The following is a 20233-nucleotide window of genomic DNA, read 5'->3' as shown; positions in this document are numbered from 1 at the left end:
ATGATTCGCTCTCCGAGTCCATCTACATCTGGGACACATAATCTGCCTCGGTACCTCAAGGTACCATCATCTCCCCTTTGTTCAAAAGTCGTTGTCTTATGCTTGTGAATCCCCTCCTTCAGCTGCAATAAATAGGGATCACTAAATTGTTTCTCCTTGACTTCAACGACTAAAGAGGAAAGAGCACTATTCCGAACAACCACACCACCATCCTCGGAGTCCAAAAGTCGAACTCCAAGATTGGCCAAACGGTGAACTTCCTTTGTCATAACTCTCTTATCCATGTCCACGTGGGCTAAAATTCCCATGGAATGCCGACTAAGAGCATCAGCTACAACATTCTCTTTCCCCGGATGATAGAGAATATCCACATCGTAATCCTTAAGCAATTCGAGCCATCTCCTCTGTCTAAGATTTAGCTCCCTTTGCTTGAAGATATACTGCAGGCTTTTATGATCTGCGAAAATATCAACGTGCACTCCATACAAATAATGACGTCATATCTTAAGTGCAAAAACTACAGCTGCCAACTCTAAGTCATGAGTAGGATAATTCTTTTCGTGAACCTTGAGCTGACGAGATGCATAAGGTACAACCATACCATGCTGCATTAAGACACATCCGAGACCAACTCCCGAAGCATCACAATAAACCACGAATCCTTCAGTTCCCTCTGGCAAAGTCAAAACTGGAGCAGAAGTTAATCTCTTCTTCAACTCCTCAAAGCTTCGCTCACAAGCATCTGACCATTAGAACTTAACTTCCTTCTGAGTCAACTTAGTCAACGGAGCAGAGATAGAAGAAAATCCTTCTACGAAGCGTCGATAATAGCCTGCCAGACCCAAGAAACTTCTTATATCAGAAACTGAGGTGGGTCTAGGCCAAATCCTCACAGCATCAATTTTCTGAGAATCAACTTTAACACCTTCACCTGAGATCACGTGGCCTAAGAATGCCACTGATTTAAGCCAAAACTCACACTTTGAGAATTTTGCAAAAAGCTTGCAATCTTTAAGAGTCTGCAACACTATTTTGAGATGTTCTGCATGATCGGCCTCATTACAGGAATACACCAAAATATCATCAATGAAGACAATGACGAATAAGTCGAGATAAGGCTTGAAGACCCTGTTCATAAGATCCATGAAAGCAGCTGGCGCATTTGTCAACCCAAATGACATAACAAAAAATTCAAAATGGCCATAACGGGTCCTGAAAGCTGTCTTCGGAATATCAACTTCCTTAACCTTCAACTGATGATAGCCTGTTCTGAGGTCAATCTTGGAATAACATTGGGCGCCCTGCAGCTGGTCAAATAAGTCATCTATTCTAGGAAGAGGGTACCTGTTCTTAATGGTGACCTTGTTCAGCTGACGGTAATCTATACACATACGTAAGGAACCATCCTTCTTTCGAACAAATAAGACTGGTGCACCCCAAGGCGAAACGCTGGGCCTAATAAACCCCTTATCAAGAAGATCTTTCAACTGGGCTTTTAACTCTTTTAACTCTGCTGGAGCCATCCTGTATGGCAGAATAGATATCGGCTGAGTATCGGGAAGTAGATCAATTCCAAATTCTATCTCTCTGTCAGGAGGGACTCCTGGAAGATCTTCTGGGAAGACTTCTGGAAATTCATTTACAACTGGAACAGATTGAAGAGTTGGAGTCTGAGCATCTGAATCCTTGACTCGAACTAGGTGGTAGATATAACCTTTGGAAATCATTTTTCTGGCTTTTAGGTAAGAAATGAATCTACCCCTGGGTACTACTGAATTACCCTTCCATTCTATGACTGGCTCATTAGGAAACTCGAATCTTACCACCTTAGTTCTACAACATACTGTGGCATAACATGAAGCTAACCAATCCATACCCATGATCACATCGAAGTCTACCATTTCTAATTTTGCTAAATCAGCTATGGTTCTGCGGTGATAGACTAAAACTGGGCAACCCCTATACATACGTCTAACTGTGAGTGATTCCCCAACGGGGGTGGACACCTCAAAGGGTTCATATAATTTTTCAGGTTCAATACCAAATTTCTTAGCAACAAAAGGGGTTACATAAGATAGGGTGGATCCTGGGTCAATAAGGGCATATACGTCGAAAGTGAAAACTGTTAGAGTACCTGTAACAACATCTGCACGAGCTTCTGTATCCTGACTGCCCGTCAATGCATACAAACGATTTTGCCCCCCGCTTGTATTTCTAGACCTAGCTGCATTGTTCCCCTGCTGGGCCTAATTATTACGAGGGACTGCTGAATTTATGGATTGCGTCACATTACCTCCAGTACCCTGTCTGGCTGATGGACAGTCTTTCTGAAAATGGCCCTTCTGACCACATCTAAAACAGGCATCAGTACCCACACGACAATCACTTGAGTGTCTCTTATTACACTTGCCGCACATCGGATAAGTATAAGTCGACTGACCCCCACTAGCCTGAAAGTACGAACTTGATGGCCTGAAATTCTGCTTCTTATCATTGCGGAACTTAGGAAATGGGGCACTTGCTGTGGACGGAGCAAGTACTGCTGACCTGTTCTTAAAGAATTTCCTGTTTCGGTTCCCGCTGAACAGTTCGGTAGACTTGACCCTCTTGTTGAACTCATTGTCTTTCTCTTTTTGTAAGGTTTCTTCCTCCTTTAGCCTTGTCTCATTGCCCTGTACAAAAGTAACTATCTTGGAAATAGTCATTGCCCCATTCTGTGCAACAATATTGGCTCCATCATACAAATGGGAATCAAGACCTCCAACGAATCTTCTCACTCTTGCCCTCATATCGGGTAACATGTGTGGGGCATGCTTAGCCAGGCTAACGAACTCCAAATAGTAATCTTGAACTGGCCTGCCATTTTGTTTGAGCTTCAGGAATTGTTCAGCCTTAGCCTCTCTGACCTCTACTGGCATAAAGTGGTCTAGGAATGCACAAGCAAATTCATCCCATGTAGCATCAGGCGCATTCTAACCTCGGGACAATTCCCAAGATTCATACCACGTGTTAGCAATGCTCTGCAGCTGATGAGCTCCAAAAGTAGCTGCTTCGGTTTCTATAACTGTCATAATCCTGAAGATCTTTTGGAGAGCATCAATGTAGTCCTGAGGGTCCTCATCTTTCTTTGTCCCCGTAAAGACTGGGGGATTCATTCTGAGAAAATCCTTCGTCTTAGAAGACTCTCCATTACCTCCTGAACTTGACCCAGATTCATGACGTTGGGCCTGAGCTGCTACCAGCTGGGTGAGCATGTTGATAGCACTCCTAACATCCCCGTCTGAAGCACTAGGAGGTGTAACGGTAGGGGCGGTTGGAGCTGTTGCCTGAGTCGGAACAGTATCTTCGTGAACTACTTCTGCGGCAGCCCTTTGGCTGGTGGCTGTGTTTCTCTTCTTGTAATTTCTTTTGTAAGGCATTTTCTGAAAACACGTACACGCACGAATTAGGAAGCCATCCTAAAAATACTGCTCTAACTGCACGATCTAGAATATGAAAGAAATGAGACAATCCTGAATGTCTTGGTGGTCAACTGTTTATATGTGTGGGGCCTTCACACATATAAAAGAGACCCCACTGGACACGGTTTCATAGACTCCCTAAAGATCCTTGAACCTAGGCTCTGATACCAAGCTTTGTCACGCCCCGAACCATGGCCTGGACGTAACACGGCACTCGGTGCCTGACTGCATGTGACCGAGCGAACCACATGGCTTGCTGAATCATCATGATACATAACATAAGCGGAATACAACGTGGATGCATGATGAGCCTTTATAAAATGTAGTAAGTCATAATACCTAATAAAGTACTTGTTTCAACATGAGTGAGCCAAAATGGCTATACGACTCCAAATGTCTGACATGACATAACTGACTTGTCTAGTCTATGAAACCTCTATCATGAGTTTGACTGGAAAACATACTTACTAGGACAAAGCCCCCAGCATACCTTTAGATGCAAAATTAAGTAAAGAAATACAATGTCTAAACCCCGAATGAGATGGGGCTCACCAATAAACTGGTACGTGCAAATCCTAATGAGCAGAAGCGTCATCCTGTAAATCCGTACCTGCATCGTGAAATGCAGGCCCCCGGGAAATAAAAAGGGGACGTCAGCACATTGAATGTACTGGTATGTAAAGCAACCGAAAGAAACAACATGGGACATGGAATAACATGATAAGAACTGGAACTGAAAACTTGGACATGAACATGAGCATGAGCATGAGCACATATATATATATAACATGAGTAAAACATGATAAGTAGGGAGAGCATTTCATAAACCGACACATGATATCACCACGTGGATACGTGGAGTCTGGTGCCTCGCCGGACCAGCAGAGCCCCTATACCTTGCCAGGGTATAAGGTGGTAACGTGCCTGATGGATCCATTCAGTGTAAAATTAAGGTATCGTCCGAACAGGGCGGAGCGATCCTTGTCCTATGGTGGCTACATAGTTTCAGGCTATCTGAGTCTTCTCGGTAATTTGTGCAACTCCCAAAAACATGAACATAATATAGTTGGCTAAGAAGCGCATGACTTTCGTGAATTAACTTGTACTTGTCTTGTAATCATGATTTCACGAAATAACTTGTAAACCTTCGTTATACATTGGGTCCAAATATACCCCTACCGTTATACTATTGAATCAAATATACCCCTCCTCCATTAAAGTTATCCAAGGTGGACATTTAATCTTACGCGGCACTAATATTTGAAGAGGATGATCAATCATCCTAAGATGAGGAGCGGTTTCAAGAGAATAGATCTGGATCTCAATCTGATTTTGACATAGCTATTGAGACTCTATCTGATCCATCTATTGAAAAAGTTACCATATCTCAGTCTGAGAATAGATCCCATGAAATAGCTTGTAAAAATGTTCTTGATTTATGAGTAATACAATAGTTCATAATCATATATTTGTAATTGACTTGAAAACATGCTTGTAACTTGCAAAATAAAATCATACAGTTTCATATGAACATAATGAGAACACATGAGGAAGAATTCATGATTCATGGATTAAGCTGAGATTCCTAATATCCGTAATGGAAGATTAGGAATACAATAACGAACATAGATACAAAATTCATGTACATACAAACATAATTACGGGCTACCAATATGTTGGGTTTAATGCCCTAGGATTTGAACTTCATAGCTTTTACGAAACGGATCATGGGGAAGAACGTAGAGATTCCCACATGTGGATGGAAGTTCTACACACCTTAACTTCCCGCTTTTAAGCGTATCACAATGTCCTTCAATCCCTTCAACTTCAATCTATAGCAATACAGGTCATAGGGATTCTATATTAGCAACAATATCCATGCTTTGTTCATCTAAGCATTTATCAAACACTTGGTGGGCATGAAGCTCTATAACCCTCATTAATGGTGTTTTCTTCACCCAATCCCCATTCTATTACTTCTAGCTACTTCTACAGTCTCAATTAGATGTAATTAACATCATTTTTCATCACCCATATGAATACAACAATCCCAAGTCAACAATCCAACAACTCTAGCATAGTTCATATAATTCTCTTCATCAAACTCAATTATTATTCTCCCAAGAATTCATCAATTCACAACTATAAATGATTAGGGAGTAGAAACATTACCTTTTATGAGTAGTCACCACGAAATCAACATCCCCAAGTTCGATTAAAATGACGGCAACTTGTACTACACTTTATCCTTCACGAGCCTCGGGATTCGGGGCCTTCAACTTGGTTGATTCTCTACTTTCTCTCTCTAATTCTCCTCTCTCTCCCTTTATCTCTCTAAAATCTGAAAATATGGAGGAAATGGGGCTGGTAGGGTTAACATTTCCCTTAAATACCAAGGGGAAATGGGTTTGACCCAACTTGAAATCTGGTTGGGACCTTTCTGTCTTAAAACGTCCATATCTATCTATTCCGATGTCAACTGTGGGGCCACAACCTATGGTTGGAAAGGTATTTCAATTATCTACAACTTTCGTTCTTTGAGTTTTCCCAAATTCCCAATTTATGATAGGGTTATGGCCTCTCGAAGTCAGGTGACCCGAAATGTACTTACGGACCAAGATACGCCCCATGTTACGGTCCCGTAACACGAAGTACGGACCGTAACTTGGTACCGTACCTTGGTGAAAATTTCCAGGGAGGTTCTGGAAATTTTCTCTGTGTTACGGCTCACTATTACGGCCCGTAACACGAGTTACGGCCCGTAACGTCACCGTAACGCAGACGAAATTTCCAGCGAACAGGCTTCAGTAAAATGGGCATAACTCTTTGCACAGATGTCCTTTGACCCCCATAATATACCGTTGGAAATCTATTTCAAAGGGCTACAACTTTCATCAAGGTAGTTTTCCCAAATTCCCAACGGATTTTCACGAACATTGACTGGAAGGCAGACGTATCGAAAACTTAGCCGATTCTATAGGATTTCAAGTGCCTTACTATTAGCCATATTGAGACGATCATATCTCCTTGCTCCGATCTCTGATTGGCTTGGTCCTTATATCGTTAGGAAGGTATTTCTTCATACTACAACCTCATTGAGGTTACTTTCCCAAATTCCAAACCGATCATGGAGTTATCGTTTCCCAAAATAGGCCTATCAACCATTTTCGCAAAACGTTCAAACCTTCAGTGTTTCCACTAGAACTCTAATGATATGAGCTTAAACTCAGTTCCAAGATGTGGGGTGTTACAGAAACTCTCCCACTTCACCATCCAAGTCTATGGTTTCTGGTCCCTCCAGGACTCGCAAGAGTCAAACCCCAAGGAAATTTGCTCCTTCTTCTACAACATGCCCTGAAAATGAAAAGACCATCTCCAGAGATAGTGATCAGACTCTATCTGTCTCAAAATTCCTTCAATTTCCTGAGGAATTCGAAGAGAAAGACGAGGAAGTTGAGGTTTCTAGTAAAAGTGAAGTCACCAAGGATACGGGTATTAGGAGTCAACGAAAGAATGCTGATAAATCAGTCCACTGGTCACGCATCAGTCTGAAAATTTTGATGGTGGTAAGGAACAAGAAATCGATGTTGGAAAAGGACTTTCTGAGGAAATCCAAAAATCAGGTAATCTTATATCTCTTGCTGACTCTGCAATAGGTTTTAATGAGAACTTGTCTGAAAAAGAATTGAACATTTCTGAAAATTTAGAAAATGAGGAGAAAATCTTTTCTGAAAATGAGGATGAAGTACATGCTTTGGAGGGTGCTGCAGGAAATCAGGAGGAAAACAGTCTTAATTTAAAAATAGGAGATACAAATAAGGGACCTGGTATTGAGGTAGAAAATCTGAACAGTACAGCCACTGAAGATGTCTTATCAACCATTGTTGTACTCTTAAGTGACCTTTCCCCTGAAAAGGACCCCGGTAACCCAAACCCCTCTCAAGAAGCTAATTCTGATGATAACCTGATAACTGTTTTTAAGAGGTCTTCGAGTCGTGCTAAACACCATGGTGAAAGTGCAAGAAAGCATATCTCCATAGTCCTCTCAATACTAGACAAAGAAGTAGGGCTCAACGTGAGGCGGCTTTAAAAGATGCCAAAGAAAAGAATAAATGAAAGAAAAGGAAGAGGCTGATAAAACATGCCTTAAGAGCAGGGGCGGAGCCACATTAGCTCTAGGGGGTTTATCCGAACCCCCTCGGCAAAAAATTACTTTGTATTTTCAAAGTTAAAACTATTTTATTATGTATATATAGTAGATGTTGAACCCCCTGACTTCTTCGTGTATTTACCTTTTAGAATTTTTGAACCCCCTGGATGAAAATCGTGGCTCCGCCACTGCTTAAGAGATAAGGAAATCGTGGTTGTAGTCTCTGAGAATGAATATGAAGAAAAATCGCCTCAATCACTAAAGAATTATTCCAAGAAACACCCAATAAACAAAGGAAAGAAGCCTAAGGAAGATGAGATTGTGGGAGACACTCATGAGGATGGAAATCTGGAGAAAAATGCATCTGGTCTTGATAAGAAAAAGAAAAGTGTTTCAGAAGAGGAACCTGGTCCCACCAAGAAAAGACAAAGAATCAAAAAGTTAAACTTTCAAAGGCAGGAAAACTTGAGGAAGCAAAAAGTGTTGTTTGGTAGAGTCTTTGACCCTGACATTTCTAAAAACAATGGAATGCAAAATGTGATGGAGATGATTGAATTTCAAAAGTGGGAGCACTTGTTTGCTTATCCTGCTCCAGGCATGTTCGAGGATGAAGTAAGAGAGTTTTATGCTTCTCTAGTGTATACCGACGGCTATATGTTAGTTAGGATTGTGAATGGAATTGATTTTGAAATAGATGAAGCCAAGCTGGGAGAGATCCTTGATGTCCCAACTGATGGGCTGAAATCAGTGGAAGGTGAGGCCTCTCAAACCTTCATAGAGTTGATTGTCAAAAAGGGGGTATCTATGACTAGAAAAAGGTTTTTTAAGAAACATATGAATCATGAGTATCAGCTTCTGTTTGAGATTGTCAACAAATCATTACTTCCTAGGGCAGAACAAAGATACATGGCCTCTATTGCAGACCTGGTCCTTCTAAAAGCTCTAGCAAGTTTTCAAGACATCAGTCTACCTGCTATGATGATTGAACACATGGTCAAAGTGGTGAACGCGAAAGAAGGCAAGCATAGACTTCCATATGGATTTCTTTTGACAAAAATCTTTGAATTCCTCAACATCAAAACTGGAAAAGCTTATATAGGTTCAAGAAAACATATTGTCACCTTGGAAACCTTGGAAGAGTGTGAGTGTGTCAAAAATAAAGAGGTGTTGGCAGCAACTCAACCATTTCCAGCTTGATTGAGGCACAGGAGAGTGCACTTACAGAAATTGAAAAACTCCAAGCTGAGATCGTGGTTCTGAAAACTCAATTGGCGGAAAAGGCTCAAGTACCAGGTCCCAGTGCTAAACTGACAACTGCTAATGCAAAATTGAGAGCGGAGAATAAGGAACTAAGAATTAAGCTCGATAAGCTGCGTGACCAGATGATCCAAGATCAGAGAGCAGCTATCAGGGCATTCTCTCGCTAAATCTTTTTGTGCTTTCAAACTACCTCCTTTTCAAGTTCCATCTACCCCATTTTAATTAAATGACATTGGATCTTTTATTGTTTTAATTACCATAATTTAGGCTGTATTGACTGCTAACTGTTTTTTTTATGATACTGCCCTTGTTTTATGGGCAATTACTTTGATTGTGCAATGCTTACTCTATTTACGCTATTTTTTTTCTGCTTGTGCTACTGTTGTGTCGCAGAGTGGCCATGAGCAGTTGTCACTGAACTTCTTTAAGCCTGTTGTCCTTTTCAATGATGCCAAAAGGGGGAAAGGTATGTGTTGATTGTGCTTGTTGATATGGGATCACGAACTCAGGGGGAAGTTCTAAATGATGAATATAAATTGTGCTTGTTGATATAGGATCACGAACTCAGGGGGGAAGTTCTAAATGATGAATAGAAGATAATATGAAAATTGACAAAGAGGTCGGTCTTTCCAAACTCCATCAAAGGCATGATGCTAAAAGAAGTAAGGAGCAACCTGGTCCTCAGGGGGAATGTCTTGCATAAGTTTGTCATCATCAAAAAGGGGGAAATTGATGAGTTATAGCATTTCATAAGTTTTGATGATTGACAAACGATCCAGGACCAGGTCCTTCATCAGGTCCCATGAGAGTACTGCGCGGTACTTAAAAGCTGTAAAGTTGCTGCATTGTTCAGGCAAATCTGCAGCAACACAGCTGTATGTATGATAGAAACTAAAAGCCCTTGAAAAGTCACCGCTCATGGTCACACGCTCTCTATTTGGTCTTGTCGTACCCCCATTTTAACCGGGTTATAATTAGGAGTACAACATTTTGGTGATTCTTATTTTGTTTTATTTTAAGGAGTCGCCACCTAATTAATTTAATGGTGAATTAGGACACCTCGATGTTAACTAAGGTAAAGTTAAAACTAAACCTCAATTAATAGTCTGCTTAACCAATGTGATTCTAGGTAAGGGCTCTATATTATCCTAAAGGGAAGGGGTTAGGCATCCTTTAGAATCCGCTAATTACGGTTATCCGACCAAACTTAAGTTAATTAATTTATGTTAAATATAATGTTTAAATTTTAAGAAAATAGCGTGTACATATTACTAAGGTTTCAAAGGAAAATATAATAATGTGGTTTGAATTAACTTGTAGAAAAAATATAGTAATTTCATAAAGGAAACGCTGAGATTTATGAATGCTGTTAAAACTTTGAATGAGAAGAGTAATGCTATTTAAAAATAAGACTTGTAAAAAATATAATAATCTGTGTAAAACGAGATTTTAAATACTATTTATAATAAGACTTATAAAAAACTTCAAATAATAATGCTATCTAAAATGAGACTAATAATTCGCATAAAAGGAGATTTTAAAATGCTATTTGAAACAAAGCTTATGAATATTGCTAAGGCTTTAAATAAAAAATGCTAATAAAACTTATAGAAAAATATAATAATTTATATAAAAGAAAATTTTAAATACTATTTAAAATAAGATTTATAAATGTTGCCGAAGCTTTAAACGAAAATATAATAATGCTATCCGAAATAGGATTTGAAAAAATATATAATAACTTGCCTATAATAATAGCTTTCTAGCAAGTGTGAACTTTAGATAGGATTTACATCATATCAATGGGGTGATGTAGAAATGCCTGGGCTTATTTTCTTTAAAATGTGGTGGAAATGGCATGAAATTTCTTTATCTCTTTCTTTAACTTTATTTAACTATATTCAGCTCAAAATATGTATAATCGAATTAATCTAAAATGTTTATAAAATATACTTAGATTAATATTTGTATGTTAGTGACGTTTTAATTTTCTAAGATAGTAATAAATAAAACACAATTCCTTTGATTCACAATATACTATTTTAAAAATCAATTGTTCTGAAAGTAAATATTAAGATACTATAAATAACTTTAATGTAAAAAGAAGAAAATGAAACCTATGGTATTAATTGAGTTTCTCTCTTAAATTTCCTACCCATTATACTAAAGTTAACCCACTAAATTCGCTAAGGTTCACCTAAATTAAGAAAATAAAAACAAAATAAAAAGGTAATCACATAATACAAGTTAAATGCAACAACATAAGATAGAGGTGTAGAAAAAATGTAATGAGATGGGCCTAGCCCATTTTGGGCTGCCACTGTTATGGGCCTCGGCCCAGAATTCCCTTTTTAATTTTTTGCTGCGGGTGGGCTGACTCGAGAGGAGGATTTTGTTGGGCTTTTAGCCCCACATCGAATGCGGAGGATGACGAGTCCCTCGGACTCGTATGCAATGGTCATGCATAAAACAAAAGAAAAAGATTAGTAAAGTGAAGATATACAAGAAAACAATATTCGATATACAGGGCGGTATACACTGGAATAGATAAACATTTGCATATATTTGTGCACCTTATGTATAGATTAAACTAGCAAGAGATTGCAGTTAACTTGGGATTAAAATATATAGTAGAGCATGTAGAAGACGTATCGTAAGTAAGACTCTTGAAGCAACAACTTATTGTATATAGTTTTACTACATTAAGGTCTGGTCATAGAGGGCAGCGAAACCCAAATCAAGTTGCATAAAAAAAAAAGTTCACATGTTGTTTTGACAGTGATCCTTATTGTCCAGGTTTATGTTGAGTTAAATTCACAAATGAGATACATCTAAATAATGGGCAAACATCATTTTCTAATTACACCCATATGCAAACAGTAGCAGCAGAGTTAGTACGGGGAGTTTAGAAGAGAAGAAGTTAGTTAAACTGGATCATGTTCGAGTTTCTCAACACATTGAATTGTCACAATAAAAGGTGCTATCAGAAGGAGAAACATCAAAACCGAACCTAGGCTTACAATCAGACTAAGATTTCCTTAAAATTAAACTGAACAATGTTGAGTTACTTATCATGCTTAAGAAATCACTGGGATTGACTAACTGGTCGTATTATCTACTTATCACTGATCTAAGTCATAGCTAACAAGTATCATCATGCTTCTGAAGGTTAAAATAAATCTAATCTAAGTTCATATTGACTCCAAATAGACAAAAACTAAACAATGTCAACACTCGAATCATAATACCTCAATATGAGCTTATGGACTGCCTAAGGTACATACTCAGCGAGATTAAGTAGGCACATCTAACCAATTAAGGACTAACCACAACTGAATAAATAGAAGACTTAACTATACAAGACACCAGATACATAAGCATGAACACACATACAATACTGAACAATGAAGAAAGAACTGCCAAAAATAAAACAAAGGAAATAAGTTCATTGACCTAAATGATACCTTAAGACAGTTGAGCTGACATGCGGAATTAATCAACCAATTCAAATTTCAGTATAACAAACTAAAATCAAGTTATAGAAGAAGAGAAATTGTTCATCCAATCAGCAGCTGACACATGAACAGGCTCACACAGTAGGCCATCATATGCAAGACCATTTGATTACAACAACTTGAGCTAAATAGGAAGAGCACAAACTCAACATTTGAACCAGTTGGGACTAAACTACCATACCTAACATGTTGCGTAAACAGAACTAACTTAACAACTAGATCATCATGCAGGACTGATTAAGCCCGGATTAATATCGACATGCCAACAACTTGTCCATTAAACTAAACTACTTGAACTAATCAACATGTTTCAAAGCCTACACATCGATTACGAAAACATAAATAAAACAAAGATAAAAAGGGAAGGGAGAATTACTGGACATTAGGGAACAAAGGAAGAAGAACAGGCCCAAATCCAGGATCAGATAAAGATAACAAACCCAATAAAAAAAGTAAACCCAAAGCCCCCACCATAAAGTATGCAGATTAAAAAAAACAGGCATAAGTTCAACTTAACGATATACAAAATATACTTTCTTATATACGCCAAGGTGTATATAAGCTGTATATACCCTGTATATTGCACGTGTACTATCAAAACAGACAACACAAAATGAGGTAAAGGATAAAATAGACATGAAATATGGCTTGTTAAAAATACATCACTGCAGCATTCATAAAGGCCCGAACCCATTATTTACTATTTTATACAATTCAGAGGCATCAGCAACAGTTTCAACTGCACCAGCAGTGAACCAGCAGATTCATTGGCAAGACAATAATTTATGGAGAAAGCAGTTGCAGCTCAGGCACATATATATGACTTAAACAAAATGAATTGCAGGTCTCGGCATAGAAAGATGATATAGGATGGCTCATACAATGACAATTGGAGAGGGATTGTATAAGACTTATACACAGAGTAAAGAGGCTACTATCACAATTAAATATAATGTTCCCAATCTCAACTTAACAGACACGTAAAGAGGGCAGTAGCAGGTAGTGTCATAACTAATAGACACAGCAGAGGATAACAAGCAGACATCAGACATGGCATTAAATCATGCATACTTAGCATTCTCCTTCTAACATATTAACCAGATACAGCAGGATAGCAAACAGTAGATAATCAAAGTGTGATGGCCAGCCAAGGTCATAAGTTTAAATACGTTAAGTAAGGCAGATGATCATGCAAAAATGGGTTCAGATTCTGATAATAGTATAAGTAGGCAATGCAAGCAGGCACATTTAAAGATTTTGAGCCGTAGTTGGAGCATTATAGACTGGTCATCATTTTCTAAGTGGATAATTTATTAGGTAGGAAGATTCAAATAAGTTCGACATCGTTTTAAAGCAAAACCACTCATATTTACGATCATGCAATGGCAAGAATAAATGCTTGAGAACACATCATTTATACACAAATCTCTGAACCTCAATATTACATTTAAAAATTTTAGATCAGTGAACTCTAGCCATAAAACAGTACTACACTTAAGGTTTAAAAGGCATTCAAAGGTTTAAACAGGTTTAGTTCAAACATAGAGAACTTCAACCATACCTGACTTGGACTTAGAAACAACTTGTTAGGCAATATTTGACTGCAGCAACTAGATAGCGACTTGAGAACTTAAATCATATCATTTGGACAAAAGACCATGAATTCACTGACTATAACCAGGACTTAAGCATACAAAGTAATAGCGTGGATTTAGATTCTCAACTCACAGAGAGCTGGCATATGAAGACCTAAGTAAATTATCAATGGGTTATCTTAAAGCAAGATGGATCTTGACAGCACATTTGACCCTCTTTAGACTTCATGTTACATATTGCTAACAGGATTTAAGTGATTTAAACTCCAGCAGGCAAATCATAAGGAAGTTAGGCATACAGACATGATTAGAAAGCTTTCAATCTATACCAAACACATGACTAATCTCATAGCAGTAGACAATGTCTGTGTTAACTAACCTCTGGGCATTTTAGACCTTAATTAAGAGTATACTTAAACTAGCACACGATATATGATGGGATTTAACACTCTTCCAACATGATTTACAGACAAGTAAAGAGACATGATTTAACCGTACTAATAATTCATCATGCATCTACTATCAACACTATGGCTGCATTAACATCCTGCTTAATTAAACTAAACAAAGAAATTAATTAACAACATTATACTTAATGACTACTTGTCAAACTACAGCTGGGCAATGATCCACGGATAAGCATAGCCAACTAAAACTAACATATAATCAACAAATGACTAAAATAAGCACATAACTAACAAAAAAAATGCTAATAAACTGCACTAAACTATCATATAATCAATTATACAGGACCAGAAAAATGCTAGAAATAGAGAAGGAGTAATTACGGACCTTCTTCGGGTGCAGCGAAGTGGAGTGCGGGGCTTCAGATCTACCCTCGAAACTACCAAATCCGAGCTTGCGAAGCTCGAATTCACAGCAACAACAGAACAGACAAAAAAATCGTTTGAGTATTTTTTGATTCGGTATTTTGAACTATCACAACGAGTTGCAAATTTGACATTTTGGAAAACTTTAGGTGACCCCGAGATCGGTTCCCAGAGCCTTAATTTTTTAGGGGATTTTGACCACCGGAAAACCTCTTTATTTTTAGGGATTTCGGGTTCAAGATCTCCCTTTTTGCGAGGCAATTTTTTTGGGGTTCTCAAACCTGTTTTCCTAAAGGATTTCTTGCGATTCTAGAACCTGTTGTTGGGGAATTTCATGAATCGAAAACAAATAAGTCTGGTTCCAGGTCCCCCTTTCGATTCAACTAAACAACTATTTATAGGTTTTTTTAGTTTTTGTGTTGAAGAAAGAGAAAGAGAGGAGCGGGGGACAAAGAGGAGTGGAGGCGGCAGAAGCGTGGGGGGACAAACGAAAGTGGGGGGAAAGAAGAGCGTGGTGGGGATGCAGATGAAGGAAGAGAGAGGAAGGAGCGTGAGAGAGGAGAGAGAGAGAGAGAGGCGATGGGGGTGGCGGCTGAAAGAAAAATGAGGGAAACCCTTTTAGGGTTTCCTTTGTTAAATGAGAATTGGGCCGGGTTGTGGGTTAATGGACTGGGTCAATTTTTTTTGGGCTGAATTGGCTGAAAATGTGGGCTGAGCAGATGAAAATAATGGGTTAACTGATTTGGGCTGGTTGTTTTAAAATATTGGGCTGGATGGAAGAAATAGTTTGGCTTCTAAATTCACATAAGAGACTCATTTTAAAGTAATCATATACTGAGTGTGCTAAAATATCCCCTAATATAAAGTATGTATTTATTAGTATTTAGATGAAAATAAAATGACGTCGTAATAGCCGTGCGATAATATATTTGAAATTCCACAGTAAGTAAATGCTATTATTAAATTACGCGAAGATAAATGCGATGCGTGTGCATAAGTTGGTAAAATGCCGAAATGATAAAAAATTGTGAATAATAATAATAATAATAATAATAATAATAATAATAATAATAATAATAATAATAATAATGGTAGCAAAAACGGTATTAAAATATAATGACAGGATAATGCAATGCCGGTACTAATAAAAACTAATAATTATAGTAAAAATATCATTTTTTAAATTGCCAAAATATAGAAGCGTAAAAAGGTATTTCGGAGGAGAGGCGGGACAAAATTGGGTGTCAACAGGTCTCATATTTATACAACATATCGGGCATCTTTTGACCTAACACTACAAATCTAAAAAGACATATTTCCCTCAAGTGTGGCGGCTAGCTTCCACAAGGTGCCCACACGAACAAGATCTCAACAATCCAAAGGACCAGTTCCTGCCACTGAAGACATCTAAAGTCGTAGGATAGCTGAGTCTTGTTTCATGCTCTAAATTTGTATTCCTACACTGCTTGTCAAGAAGCATCACAGTAGGACAGATTTCAATCTTTGTAACTTTGTTCTCTTGGCTAGAGTCAGCTAAGTATCAGTTGGTTCGTTGGCTAGAGGTAGTCAAGAATTGGAGCTTTGCAATAGTTATTGTAAACGTGCTTACAATAGGTGTATTGTAAGGGTTAGGGATTAAGAGTTTAATTCCTATGTTGCAATAGGTTTTAATCTAAAGTTGCTCAGTTAGTGAAGTTGGAAATCCTACTAGAGTAGGTCGTGGTTTTTAATCCCTTGAGCAAGGAGTTTTCCACGTAAATATCTTGCCTCATTTACTTCTTGCAACTATCAGTGAAAACAGGTTAGGGACCAGATCCCTTAGACTGTTCCAGTAAATTCTTAGATTATGAACTATTAAAGTGTGAACCCTTAGGTTCTATCAAAAAGCTAATGTTAAATTGTTTGGTTCAATGTTAACCACTTAATGCGAGTCAGTGTATACCGTTTCGGAAAACAACCACTATTTATTATTTCATCGATCTTATTAATGCACACTGACATGAGTGTATGAGCTCACTCTTGCAAGTTGAGCTGCAAATAAATAGTTGTCTTCAGTGATTGTAAGTAAGAAAGTCGTTTGGACATGGTATTATAGGAGCTAGAGAGCAAAGAATCAAAGGATTGGAGAGTATAATTGCTAGCATCAGAGGATTGGAGAGTATAATTGCTAGCAATTCTCACCTTACTCTCGAAAATTAAAAAGTATAATTGCTACCCTTCAATTACATTCAATTCAATGTTAACCAAATAATTGTTTGTGTAGACGAATAATATAAAATTCCAAATGGGCTCTTATTGACTGAGCTTTCTCTTTTCAGTTTGATTGGTTAAATTAATTTGAAGTTTTCGAAACTTGTGAATTTTTTTAAAATAACAAAATTGGTATAATGACACAAAATATTTTATCTAAAAAAAGTGTGATATAGATTAGGATAAAAAAAAAAAATGAAAGTTACTTATAGGAAGTCAAATTTGAGAAGAAGTGCTCCAAAATCCAGATACCAAAACGTTTGTCTTTAATTTTCCTTTATGTTTTTCTTCGATATGATGAAAGAGCCTTATGTTAACTAAATTCATGAATTAAATTAATAGATCTTGATTGAAAGAAATCGAGGAAAGAATTGAATCTAACTTTTAATTTTTTTACTAATTTTAAAAGAGAATAATAAGATCATTAAGATAAGTCATCTTTTTTTTACATGTTCTTTATTTAGGTATTGTTGGTGGGAAATAAGATGAGTGGATGTCAAAGATTCTGGATAAAACCACCAAAGGATGTGGTGGAGCAGATGGGGCTCCTCCTCCCTTAGCCAAGGTCTCGGGTTCGAGTCTTGGGTATGAAAAAATCCTTGGTAGGGAGCGCTTCCCCCCAAATGGGGCCCTACGCGGCTCGAATCCAGATATAGTCGAACTCCAATGCGGGTACCGGACACTGGGTGGGAAACCAAAAAAAAGGTTCTGGATAAAGTCCAATTGAAAGGTAGATTTAGGACGTTACACGCATACAATAATGGCTGAAAAGAGAGTAATGAACAGACCAAGCACAATAGCGACGCGAACCATGGTCAAAAATAGGCTCTTCTGAAAGAGATAGACATCAACACCTAATGCGACTTTTAGAAGACTCGCTACCCATACCTAGCAGAGTTACCAATAATAAGGAGACCAGAAAGAGGTAGCAGGAGATCCATGACTTTAAAATTTGCATACAAGGAAAGATCAGCTTATTCTTTGAGATGGCCAAGCTCCCCACTTCGCTTGGTTACAAGGCTTATTCTTTGAGATGGCCAAGCTCCCCACTTCGCTTGGTTACAAGATTAGAACGTATACAATCTAATATATGTGTTAAAGAGCGAGTTCTCTTGCAGTGAGTACGGGGCATGCTGACATACCCTGAGTCTATTGATTCTAATTGGAGTTTTTATAAGATACTCACGATTTTTCTCTATTGTATGAAAAAATAATAAAAAGCCTTGAGTTTATGAAAAAGAACAGCAATTTTATGCCAAATTTACACCTTGTTTGGATAGTTGTTACATATTGTTTCATAATGTATAGTATTGTTGACACCCAATTTTGTCCCTCCTTTATTTAATTTTATTTACTCAGGCTTCTAAATTTACTGACGAGCTAAGTACTTTATTTTTCACTATTATTTTACTGCTACTACTGTTAATATCATTACTTCACTACTTTACTATCGACATTACTAGCATTACTTTATCACAAATTTTAAATGGTTCGTCATCATTTCATTTTAGGATTCGTACTCGTTAAATTAATTTTACTTTACACATACTACTTACTATTTGGCTTCACATAATATATGTTGTACTGGTTGTTAAGTTAAAAGCCCAAGAATAATTAAAATGAAGGAGGAATGATCACAATTTCAACCAATTCACATTATTTTAAAGCTCAGCAGCCCATTACCCATACTCACCCGTCTGGCCCAAACATTTCACCCAATCCAGCCCACTATTTCACCCGACACGGCCTAATCTTTATCCCTAAAAAAACAAAACCTAATCTCTTTCTCTTCTTCATCTCTTCACCGTCGTTCACCCCTCACTCTCTCTCTCTCTCTTCCGCTCTTCTTTCCTTCTCTACCCTACTTCCCTTTCTTTTTTTTTCTCCTTTCATCATCATCATCATCGCCGCACCCCGCTACCCCACTCTCCACTCACCGCCGCACCCACTCACCGCTGCACCCCACTCCCGCTCCTCCTCTACCCTACCTCTCTTTCTTTTCTCTTTTCATCATCACCACCACCCCGCTCCTCTTTCCTTTCTCTTAAAACCCTATAAATAATCCGAACTGGGAGAGAGACAGGAAGCTGGGTCTCCATTCTTAGTTGTCACTTGACTTATCAAAAAAGAATACGAAATTTCAGTTCCTTCGAGAACCTTAACCCCTCTTGGAAAATCTATTCTCAATTACTGTATTTGGGAATACACATCTAATATATTAAGTGGTTTACTCTTTCAATTCGACTGCTACTTTAAAATCGAGAGTAGATTCGAGGCCTCGACGACCCCATTTCACTGTATCCAAAACAGGTCGGCACCATCTCTCTCTCACTCTATTTATTCAAGCAATATACTCTGTCATGAGTGTAACCTGTTTGGGTTAGACACGATGAAATGATTATATGATATGTCGGTGTTGTTTGCTGTTTCGATTTGGCCTCTAGTTTACGTTCTATGCTCAATTCCATTAATAACTAGGTATTAGGCCTAGTTCTATTGTTTTTCTGATTAGTATGTTTTATATGAAATTAAATATGTCTTAGACCCTGATATCAGTAATGTACGAGTGTTTCGCTTATGAAAATTTATGAAATAAATCATGTCTATGCTGTTTCTGGATATCACACTCTAATTCTCATGACTTGAAGTGAAACCTTTCGTTGATTCAAATGATCAGATAAGCTTAAGGTTGTTTGCAGTAAAAACAAAAATCAAGACTTATCCATTCTGTTAGTAGGAGTTAGCATTTGTATGGGCTACTCTTTTGGTTCATAGACACAGAAAATTCTATGTTAATCGTTTGCTTGTAGTTGGTGAATTCAAATTCTGCTCAATGAGTATATTAGTAAAATCTGCCTACATACCGTGTTTGCAAAGATTTAATTTTCTTAAATAACTCTGCTATACCTGTTTAATTGAAGCTGTTTGTGCTATATATAATACGGCATGTTCGGTTAGATGTTGTTAACCCTGAATATTTTTTTTTCTAGTATGCGTTTGATCAAAATCAGTTCAGTCCCTGTTCTATTCAATATCTTTTCCTGTTCATGTTTTACTATTATACCCTATCTATTTTTGAAGTTAATAAAAAATGAAGTCATGCTAGTACTAGTTGAAAGGATCGTGACCTGTGTATATCTTGCATAGTTTATGCTTCGGTCGAAATATTTCA

The sequence above is a fragment of the Lycium barbarum genome, chromosome 6 (assembly GCF_019175385.1).
Source record: "Lycium barbarum isolate Lr01 chromosome 6, ASM1917538v2, whole genome shotgun sequence".
NCBI classification, from domain to species: domain Eukaryota; kingdom Viridiplantae; phylum Streptophyta; class Magnoliopsida; order Solanales; family Solanaceae; genus Lycium; species Lycium barbarum.
Note: the sequence above shows the minus strand (reverse complement) of the source record.